At 52.0% G+C, this 12,036-nt stretch overlaps 1 long non-coding RNA gene across 1 annotated transcript in view; it reads right to left on the bottom strand.

Annotated features, from left to right (window-relative positions):
- LOC144933320 (uncharacterized) overlaps positions 1-11,157 on the bottom strand; it is a 32,490-nt gene extending 21,333 nt beyond the window's left edge. The window contains exon 1 of the long non-coding RNA XR_013637014.1: positions 11,113-11,157. This is a non-coding gene — a long non-coding RNA (uncharacterized LOC144933320). The remainder of the gene's footprint in view (positions 1-11,112) is intronic.
- Positions 11,158-12,036: the final 879 nt, after the last annotated feature.

The raw sequence follows: 12,036 nt of genomic DNA, 5'->3' as shown, positions 1-12,036 counted from the left end.
TAAAACTAGCAGAGCCCAGCCCAACACAGCTAAAACTATCAGAGCCCAGCCCAACACAGCTAAAACTATCATAGTCTAACCCAGGATAGCCCAGCCCAACACAGCTAAAACTAGCATAGTCTAACCCAGCATAGCCCAGCCCCACACAGCTAAAACTAGCATAGTCTAACCCAGCGTAGCCCAGCCCAACACAGCTAAAACTAGCATAGTCTAACCCAGTATAGCCCAGCCCAACAAAGCTAAAACTACCATAGTCTAACCCAGCATAGCCCAGCCCAACACAGCTAAAACTAGCATAGTCTAACCCAGCGTAGCCCAGCTCAACACAGCTAAAACTAGCATAATCTAACCCAGCAGAGCCCAGCCCAACACAGCTAAAACTAGCATAGTCTAACCCAGCATAGCCCAGCCCAACACAGCTAAAACTAGCATAATCTAACCCAGCAGAGCCCAGCCCAACACAGCTAAAACTAGCATAGTCTAACCCAGCATAGTCCAGCCCAACACAGCTAAAACTCGCATAGTCTAACCCAGCGTAGCCCAGCCCAACACAGCTAAAACTAGCATAGTCTAACCCAGCATAGCCCAGCCCAACACAGCTAAAACTAGCATAGTCTAACCCAGCATAGCCCAGCCCAACACAGCTAAAACTCGCATAGTCTAACCCAGCGTAGCCCAGCCCAACACAGCTAAAACTAGCATAGTCTAACCCAGCATAGCCCAGCCCAACAGAGCATAAACTATCATAGTCTAACCCAGCATAGCCCAGCCCAACACAGCTAAAACTAGCATAGTCTAACCCAGCAGAACCCAGCCCGACACAGCTAAAACTAGCATAGTCTAACCCAGCAGAACCCAGCCCGACACAGCTAAAACTAGCATAGTCTAACCCAGCATAGCCCAGCCCAACACAGCTAAAACCAGCATAGTCTAACCCAGCATAGCGCAGTTCAACACAGCTCAAACTACCATAGTCTAACCCAGCATAGCCCAGTTCAACACAGCTAAAACTAGCATAGTCTAACTCAGGATAGCCCAGCACGACAAAGCTAAAACTAGCATAGTCTAACCCAGCATAGCCCAGCCCAACACAGCTAAAACTATCATAGTCTAACCCAGCATAGCCCAGCTCAACACAGCTAAAACTAGCATAGTCTAACCCAGCATAGCCCAGCTCAACACAGCTAAAACTATCATAGTCTAACCCAGCAGAACCCAGCCCAACACAGCTAAAACTATCATAGTCTAACCCAGCAGAGCCCAGCCTGACACAGCTAAAACTATCATAGTCTAACCCAGCAGAGCCCAGCCCAACACAACTAAAACTAGCATAGTCTAACCCAGCATAGCCCAGCCCAACACAGCTAAAACTAGCATAGTCTAACCCAGCATAGCCCAGTTCAACACAGCTCACCCTAGTGTAATGCGGGCGTAAACGGCCTCGCGGATATGACGTCACGGGGGGAGGGGTTAGGTCACGTGAGAGAGAGGGGTAAGCTCATAAGGGAGAGAACCGGAAGAGACGAGAGGAGAGTATGGGAATAGAGACAGGGTGAGGCCACGCAGGGTGGAGAGTGGAGAGTGGCGAGATCGCCACGCGGTGAGACTCGGCACCGTCGGCCAGGGTGACCGGGCACGGGAGGAACGGGGAGCAGCGGTGGAGCTGCAGTGAGAGCAGCTGAAGGACTGCACAAGGGAACCTGCAGCGGAGCTGCATCGGAGTGGAGAAAGGCTACGGGAGCGACGGCAGCTGTCGAGCTGCTAAGCGGGGAGGCTCTGAGCGAGGGCCGTGTGGGACAAGTTGTAAGAACCCGAATAAAGGACAACGGAGATAGACACAGTGGAAGAGTCCTTTATTACACTAGCATAGCCTGGCCCTGACTTAACTAACCCCTTCAGCCTCAGCTCAGGTCCAGCAAAGCACGGGCCAGCACAGCATCGTCACCATTACCGTCATCGTCTGTCCTTTCTGGCACCTCGTTAGCGATGAAGGGCCCCAAAATACTGCAGCTCGTTCAGCCAAGCCCAGCACAGCCCTGCACAGGCGGACACGCATTGGCCTCGGGCAGGTGGGCACGCATCGGCCCAGCAGCGCACAGCAAGCCCCCACAATCCCAATCGTGTCCACAACAAAGTGTGCCATCCTCAAGCGGCAGCGCAGCAGGCTTCATTTGAAACGCCGATGTTGGCTTTCATGATCGTCACTGCCAAAAGCACGAGACGTGGCAGTGTTTCACTTCAGCGGCTGTTCCCTTTCCTTCTCTGCAGCGGCGCGCACAGCACACGGGAGGCACGTTCCGTTCTATCGCCACCGTCAGCTGTCGATGGCATCCCTTGGTGTCCCCTTTGTATTTGAGGGTGGGTCTGTGGTAGAGCGAGCGGATCGCAGTATCAAGGTTGTGAGTTCAAATCCTATTCATGTCCTGGTTGGGTTGACTCGGCCCATCATCCCCCCAGGGTCGATATAATAATACCACTCTTCGGGGGAAGTCAACAGTGGTTGTCCTATGGATATATTCGCCCTCATCATGAGAATGAGGAATTTACACGACTGGCTTAAGGTTGTAAATAGGAGCCGACCACCGTCTCTTTGCTCGCTGGAGCAAGATATCATCTTGACTTTGACTTTTTGCACCCTCTATGTATAATTCAAACATTGTCCAAACCTCTTTTTGTCGAGGTTGTTGTGCATTTACTTAACCAGCATTATCACTGAATTCCACCTGAACTCATTCTCATCAGCAGTAACCATGGTCTATCTACTGCGGTATTCTGTAACGCCACAAATCCACACGTTGCCATCCATGTTCCGGAAGAGGATTGTGAAAACTCCAAGAGTAAAACGTAAATCAAAGTAAATTATGAACGCTATTAAATTCAGCGGACAAAGTATAATAAAACCTAATTATACGTTCAGCACTGACATAATATCTGGATTATTCCTAACCGTGTATTCTAAAAGCCAAGTACAATCGAGCTATGTTGCCAGTGCAAATTGAAAGCAATCGTGGGAACACAGCGACGGTCACGTGGCTTTAATTTACTCCGCTCGACGTTCGGCGGCGAACACGTGGCAGCGCGACTCGGTGCGGCGGTCTGCACGTGGAGAGGGCGGCCCGACAAAGCGACGAGCCCACGTGACAAGAACGACACGACAATAACAAGACCACGTGACAATAGCAAGACCACGTGACAAAAACAACACGAGGGACGAGAATAAAGGAGCACTCAACAACGTCTCAGAAATGTTGACCGAAAGAACGGAGCGGGAGCCACGCTCATTTTCGTGCACTTCGGTCATTTCCGTTGCTGGGAAAAGCCAGGCGCTACCTCCACCAGTGAAATAATCACCTTCACGAACCTTCACTAACCTTCACTGACCTTCACTAACCTTCGCGAACCTTCACTAACCTTCACTAACCTGCTGCATCAATTTCCTCCCTCAAACAACCCCAATCTCTTCTCCCAGCTCCTGCTACTCCTTGCCCCCACTCCCCAACAGCGACCATGCCTACCCCAACCCCCATCACTACCCCAACCCCCATCACTACCCCAACCCCCATCACTACCCCAACCCCCATCACTACCCCAACCCCCATCACTACCCCAACCCCCATCACTACCCCAACCCCCATCACTACCCTAACCCCCATCACTACCCCAACCCCCATCACTACCCCAACCCCCATCACTACCCCCAACCCCCATCACTACCCCAACCCCCATCACTACCCCAACCCCCATCACTACCCCAACCCCCATCACTACCCCAACCCCCATCACTACCCTAACCCCCATCACTACCCCAACCCCCATCACTACCCCAACCCCCATCACTACCCCAACCCCCATCACTACCCCAACCCCCATCACTACCCTAACCCCCATCACTACCCCAACCCCCATCACTACCCCAACCCCCATCACTACCCCCAACCCCCATCACTACCCCAACCCCCATCACTACCCCAACCCCCATCACTACCCCAACCCCCATCACTACCCCAACCCCCATCACTACCCTAACCCCCATCACTACCCCAACCCCCATCACTACCCCAACCCCCATCACTACCCCAACCCCCATCACTACCCCAACCCCCATCACTACCCTAACCCCCATCACTACCCCAACCCCCATCACTACCCCAACCCCCATCACTACCCCCAACCCCCATCACTACCCCAACCCCCATCACTACCCCAACCCCCATCACTACCCCAACCCCCATCACTACCCCAACCCCCATCACTACCCTAACCCCCATCACTACCCCAACCCCCATCACTACCCCAACCCCCATCACTACCCTAACCCCCATCACTACCCCAACCCCCATCACTACCCCAACCCCCATCACTACCCCAACCCCCATCACTACACCAACCCCCATCACTACCCTAACCCCCATCACTACCCTAACCCCCATCACTACCCCAACCCCCATCACTACCCCAACCCCCATCACTACCCCAACCCCGATCACTACCCCAACCCCCATCACTACCCCAACCCCCATCACTACCCTAACCCCCATCACTACCCTAACCCCCATCACTACCCCAACCCCCATCACTACCCCAACCCCCATCACTACCCCAACCCCCATCACTACCCCAACCCCCATCACTACCCCAACCCCTATCACTACCCCAACCCCTATCACTACCCCAACCCCCATCACTACCCCAACCCCCGTCACTATCCCAACCCCCATCACTACCCCAACCCCCATCACTACTCCAACCCCCATCACTACCCCAACCCCCATCACACCCCAACCCCCATCACTACCCCAACCCCCATCACTACCCCAACCCCCATCACTACCCCAACCCCCATCACTACCCCAACCCCCATCACTACCCCAACCCCCATCACTACCCCAACCCCCATCACTATCCCAACCCCCATCACTACCCCAACCCCCGTCACTATCCCAACCCCCATCACTACCCCAACCCCCATCACTACCCCAACCCCCATCACTTCCCCAACCCCCATCACTATCCCAACCCCCATCACTACCCCAACCCCCGTCACTATCCCAACCCCCATCACTATCCCAACCCCCATCACTACTCCAACCCCCACCACTACCCCAACCCCCATCACTACCCCAACCCCCATCACTATCCCAACCCCCATCACTACCCCAACCCCCGTCACTATCCCAACCCCCATCACTACCCCAACCCCCATCACTACTCCAACCCCCATCACTACCCCAACCCCCATCACACCCCAACCCCCATCACTACCCCAACCCCCATCACTACCCCAACCCCCATCACTACCCCAACCCCCATCACTACCCCAACCCCCATCACTACCCCAACCCCCATCACTACCCCAACCCCCATCACTACCCCAACCCCCATCACTATCCCAACCCCCATCACTACCCCAACCCCCGTCACTATCCCAACCCCCATCACGACTCCAACCCCCACCACTACCCCAACCCCCACCACTACCCCAACCCCCACCACTACCCCAACCCCCATCACTACCCCAACCCCCGTCACTATCCCAACCCCCATCACTATCCCAACCCCCATCACTATTCCAACCCCCATCACTACCCCAACCCCCATCACTATCCCAACCCCCATCACTACCCCAACCCCCGTCACTATCCCAACCCCCATCACTACCCCAACCCCCATCACTACTCCAACCCCCATCACTACCCCAACCCCCATCACACCCCAACCCCCATCACTACCCCAACCCCCATCACTACCCCAACCCCCATCACTACCCCAACCCCCATCACTACCCCAACCCCCATCACTACCCCAACCCCCATCACTACCCCAACCCCCATCACTACCCCAACCCCCATCACTATCCCAACCCCCATCACTACCCCAACCCCCGTCACTATCCCAACCCCCATCACGACTCCAACCCCCACCACTACCCCAACCCCCACCACTACCCCAACCCCCGTCACTATCCCAACCCCCATCACTATCCCAACCCCCATCACTATTCCAACCCCCATCACTACCCCAACCCCCATCACTACCCCAACCCCTATCACTACCCCAACCCCCATCACTACCCCAACCCCCATCACTACCCCAACCCCCATCACTACCCCAACCCCTATCACTACCCCAACCCCCATCACTACCCCAACTCCTCCTTAACCACTCCCACCTGCCCTCCTGTCACCATAACTACACCACCATTTTGAATAACCCCATTCTTTATTTTTACCACTATCGTCTTACGTACAATTGTACAATTGTTGTAAAGCGGTCTTGGATTAAGGCGTTATATAAGTCGATACAACATAAGAGCGGTGGTGGCGAGGCGCTACGGCTCAGCAGGCTTACAGACAGACAGGGTCTCTCCCAGGGACGGCCTGGGTTCCAATGGTGGGGGCAGTAAGGTGCACGCCACTGCCTTCTGTTATTGCAGAAGGAGCTCCCGGTTGTAAAATCTCCTGAGAGTGATCTCAGTTATCTTTGCCTGCCTCGCATGAGCAGAAAAGGTACCGTGCCGGGCTATCTATTTACATCGCACAGGAATGCACGCAAACAGCCGCCCATTGATGTGGCCTCGCGCCCTCGGACGCGGCCCACGTGATGTGGCTTTACTCTCACCAAAGTCGAGCTTTTTGGGCATGAGAATGACAAAAAAAACTTCTCTTAAATGTACCTCTTTTCAATTTCCGTGGGTTGTTTTGTACCTTTATGTAACGACGTGTCTACAAACCCGATTGTGATCAGATGCGTGAAAACATTTTGGGTCAGATGAAGCACCGCTAGTGGAGTGGTGGTACAATGGTTAGCGCACGAGGATGGCAACCCGAGTTTGATGCCTGGTCACGCTGAAGGCCGCGAGCGATGCCAGAACCGGTTTCGGGCGACCCCCCCCCCCCCCCACAATCATCATCATCGTCGTCGACCCCGTCTCACAAGCCGGACACGTTAACCCGAAGCGCGACACCCTTCACTCGACCACGCTGACCAGAGTGATGAAGTATGGTCGCACGTGACGTATACGTTTAAAAATGTTTTTCTTATTTTCACAATATACATGTTGTTTGTCTTTTAACCGTGATTCTTAAAGAGACACTTAGTCTGTTTTCTCTCGCTGCCTTGGTGAAAAGTGTACTACGTTTTGCCCAACCCTGGCCAGCTGGCGACTCGATGATGGATTGCGTGACCATACTTCACCACGCCGGCCAGTGCGGGTTGGCAAAGGGCAATCTCAGAACCGGTTCAGGAAGTCACTCGCCACTGACGCGGCGATAGCAGAGACTCCAACCGTGGTTGCCAAGAATTAAAGTGCGGGGCGCCAATCACGGCACCACCACTCCTTCCCGCACAGGCAGAGAGTATTTCTCAGTCGGTCTTATCTCGTTCATCTGGCTAAATGCAATCAATTTAGAAAAATATTCGAATTCCTTACTATTTCTGACAGATCAACCGTACCTTGTAAGTTAACATAGTCACACGCGTTCATAGTCACACAGGTTCCCATTAAGTTTGGAAGCTGGAGGTAGCAGAGGGGACCAGTTTGTAAGCGAAGGAATAAGCACACCGCTAGAACTCCTCGACCTGTTGTAACTGTTCAGTCAGTGACGACAACAACAACGGGAATCGTCCCAACGCATCGCGCAGAGTGGCAATCGGGGAGGCGGCACTTTGGTGCGGCGCAAAGGCAATGCCCTGCGCTCGCTAGCACGACACTCGCCCGCGGCGTTGAGATACGAGAGGAATTTATTCCGAGATTCTGAGTGCAACATGAAGCTGCTGTCATGGAGGCTTGTTTTGCCAGATTTCGCTAGAAGTGGAGAGCTGACACCTCGTTGGATGTCGTGTGCGCCCGACGCAAAGGGGCGGTGCAATAAAAATACCCGTATCGGGCAGTACAAGTACAATGCCCATATCGGGCAGTACAAGTACAATGCCCATATCGGGCAGTACAAGTACAATGCCCGTACCAGGCGTGACGCTACTTGGACTGTGAGACGTCATGACCAATCTAACGTTGGTGCTCTACGAATGCAAACAACTGCGCAAATAATATCGCAGTCATTGCATTTTTGTTCCTAAAGAGTCAGAGGTATTCGATTTCATTGTGTTTATTTAAAGTGAAATTAATATTTTATTCACATCCTGTATAGTTACACACTGTTCTGTTTATAGCCTTTTAAATTTGGATGTTTGCATGCGTAATGACGACTACCACAGAGTTTCATTTTATCTTTCCATAAATTCTCTATAAATAACCTACTCCTCCTCTCTGCCATCAACGTGTCTAGAACAATGGCCATGTGTAGTGACTGACTGAAAGACACCACGAGTAGGAGGCGACACACTTGGTAGCTACGGCTCCCAGTCAGCACAGCTGGCAGACCGCCTGACTGGTGACGCCGAGATGGTGAAGAAGACTCCAGCAGCACGACGGGGATCCCCCCCGGGGACCCCCCCCCCCCACTCCACACGACAGCCCCGAGGTCCCCTCCCGGGGCCCCTCTTTTACTGTCAGCGCGGCCTGGCTCCGCCCCCGGCCACGCCCCCCTTCTGGAACCTACTAGCGGGTTCTCGATGTGCCCCTTCCGTAACCTTTCCCCTACACCCATCCCGGGTCTATCACGTGATCTGCTGTCAGTCAGGGCTGCTGTGAGCTGCAGATCCCCTTCCCTACCAGCAGCCAGCGCTTTGCTGCTACGTGACCGACTCTATGTCACTGCACACGTGTGAAGCCACGCATGCACACAAACACATCTCGAGCATCAACTTCATTAACCATTACCTCACACAAAACATCCTTCCATCCATCCAACATATCCATCCAACATATCTCCATCAACACATCCATCCAAACACCCATGAGACATCTTTAAAACACGCGACATCATGCACTTCGCATCTTTCCGTGAGCTCATCGGTTCATCCATAAATCTAACATTGCCATCCTTCCATTCATCATCCATTCAGCCACACATCTGTTCCATACATTCATCCATCCATCAACTCATCAATTCATCAATATTCCTGTGACTCTACCCATCAGCTCGTCCACCCATCACCAGGCACCCATCACCAGGCACCCATCACCTCCTCCGGTCTCTGGCCAGGGGTGCAGACCACAGGATCCGGGCGGCCGCAGCCTCAGAGCGGCACCCGCAGGCCCCGCCATGACCGTGAGCACCTGGCCGCGCATGCGGACAATGCGCTTTAGAAATTGGTGAACGGAGCAGAACAAGCGAGACTCTGTTCGGGGCGGAGGGATTCTTCGCGTTAAACCCGCGTATTCATAACACTCGCATATTTCCACGTACAAGCTGTGTATATTTCCTAAGTTAATTAGACCGCACGTGTTGACATATTCTCTATTTTTATATTCGGCCGGTATTGGCGTTATTTTGCCGCACTCCTCCATTCGTTAATTATTTTCCTGTTCATCGGAGCCCTGGTCATCCTGGCCAAAAAGTGTCCATATCTCAGTGTTCTCGGCTAATTTAAATACTTACTCTGTATATTTACGTCTGTGTGTGTGTTTTATATAAATACATATCCTGAGTCTATCCACGCGGGCCCCGCTCCATAGAAATCCTGCCTGTTTCGCGAGCGAGTGAAAATCAAGTGTTTACGGTTGGTAACCAACAGGCGACTTCCAGGGAGAGAGGTTCAAATCCTACAGGCGGCTCCCCTACACCGATTCTAAAGCTCCCGAGTAAACAGCAAGCACCTGCCCACGCAGCTGTGTCAACGATTCCTTCCGACTCCGCCGAGCTCGCGCGGAGGAGAGAGATTCCGATTTCCTCTCTCGCTGATTATGGATCCGGACTGGGCTCGGGTATGGTGCGTTCCGTCCCAGGGAATCGCAGGATCTCCCGAGCCGGAGTACGAGCAGGTGTGTCCGCCAGAATCCATTACGATGGTGACGGTAAAATATATTCGGCGAATATTGACTCTGCTGCCGCATTTGTCAGACGTAAATGTGTGGGTGCCTTGGCTGTGGGAAGGCGGAGGTGGGGAGGTAGGTGGACCTGGATGAGGTGGTGTGGTGAAGTGATGGTGGTGCAGGTGGTGTGGCGCTTGAACTTCTTTTGCAGCATACGTAGCCAACCGTGCTAAACGGAGGTGCGGGGGAAGGACAACAAACTAAACATTTAATTTAGCTTTCAATGTATAAGGTAAGCGAGAGGTGTGGTGGAAATGGTGAGAGGTGATTTTGTTTAATACATTAATGAAAAAAACAATTGTGGCTTATTTTGTATCGTGTTGTATTTTTTATGTAACATCTAAAATCAATGATGGCAAACTAATTATTGAAACAAAAATTGAAAACCAGTTATGAACTTATCAAAGAAGGGTCTCACGGAGACTCACGGCCCTCCTCTCGACAGCCCTGTGTTCGTATTTTGGACGGAGGAAATTGTGCCACGGAGAGACAGCAGCACACACACACGTGTCGGTAACGTGTCGGTAACGGCCTTAATCACCCACGCCTGTGCCGCACGCAGTGGGGGAGGGGGGGGCGTCACCGCATGATGTTTCAGCCATGGGGGTTATTGGCTCGGATCAGTTAGTTGGGATTTAAATCTCAAAAAGTTGCAAATAGCTTCTAAACCCTATTAATACAATGTAAATATGATGACTGTATCCCTATAGTGGTGAATTGTTGAATGCCATTCATAGCTGAAGTGTCAATTTTGACATTGTCCACTGTGTTAAGAACCGGAGCTCCTTGTAGATAAACACCCCTTGCGGCGCTGTAATTTCTTGTTGTTATCTTAGCAAGCCGCCGCGAATATGTTGCTATATTTTGAGTGTATGTTTGATTTGTAATTTCGTATATATAGACTGCGTTATATATTAATGGGATCGTTATACCAAGCGTTCGGGATGTAGAAATTAATCCCCTGTCTCTTTTGGTTTCAAGTACACTATTGTCGCGATGCAGGGTTTGCAAAATTCCATTCAACAATGATTATTTTCTCATGCAAAGCGGTGACCGTCACTTCCCTCTTTATCGGCGTGACCACGGCATCATCGTCACCACCGCCACCACCATCAGCAACCAGCAGCCATGGTCCATCCACTGCAGGACGCCGGCCTCCCTCCCCGGGCCACTGTCACCTCTGGTCTGGGCACCGACGGGGCAATGTTCCAGCCAGCGGTGTGCGCGCCCCGAGCTCCCCTGCTCCGTGTCACGCGGGCTCCTTCCAGGACGCGAACCCATTCCCTACGACGTGTACGGGTGGGGGGGAAACACGCGTTCGTGCGTGTGCCATGTAACATTTTGCTTGAGCTGAAGAATCGATATTGCTGAAAGACTCGAAGCATTTTTACAGCCATAATGTGCATTTATCTGGAGGAGTAACACACACAGATTGAGCGCACACTTCCTGTCGAGAGCTGATCGCTGTAGTTTGGCTACAGTCTGCTACTTTGTGCATAGGGCCTGTGCTACATCTTACACAACCAAATTAAAACGGAATAATTAGATCATTAATTCAGCTTTCACTTGCCCCATTAATTGATCGTTTGCTCATTAACATGAATGTAAAACTTGATCATTATGTACTATCATGCACACACAACTTGTTTCCATAAAATGGAAACTAGCGATGAGAATGGCATTCCATGTTCTACGCCAACTGACTTTGAATGTAAACTTGCATCCATCGCCAGACGTGTAAACCAGGTGTGTAAAGCAGGTGTGTAAAGCAGGTGGCCACAAGCCAGGTGAAGTTCGTGATAATTCACAGCCATTTGGTGACGGCTCTTTGTAGATGCACATCCCAATATGTCCTTGAGCCACGCCATGAGATTAGGGTCATTGTCAAAAGAATCCTTATGAATGCAAGTGGTTTAAAAGTATTATTATTGTTGTTATCAAAGTACTCAGGAGACCAGGCAAAGGCATCTACATCAGATACGAGTTTTAATTAAGAATTAGCAACACGGCATCAATAATAATAATGTGTTAGCAAATGAGAAAATAACTATATAGCAGCCGCCCCAATGCCACGAGTAGGAACACTTGTCTGGAAAATAATT

The sequence above is a fragment of the Lampetra fluviatilis genome, chromosome 7 (assembly GCF_964198595.1).
Source record: "Lampetra fluviatilis chromosome 7, kcLamFluv1.1, whole genome shotgun sequence".
Classification (NCBI taxonomy): domain Eukaryota; kingdom Metazoa; phylum Chordata; class Hyperoartia; order Petromyzontiformes; family Petromyzontidae; genus Lampetra; species Lampetra fluviatilis.
The sequence above is the reverse complement of the archived record's forward strand: the minus strand, read 5'-3'. Positions and strand labels throughout refer to the sequence as shown.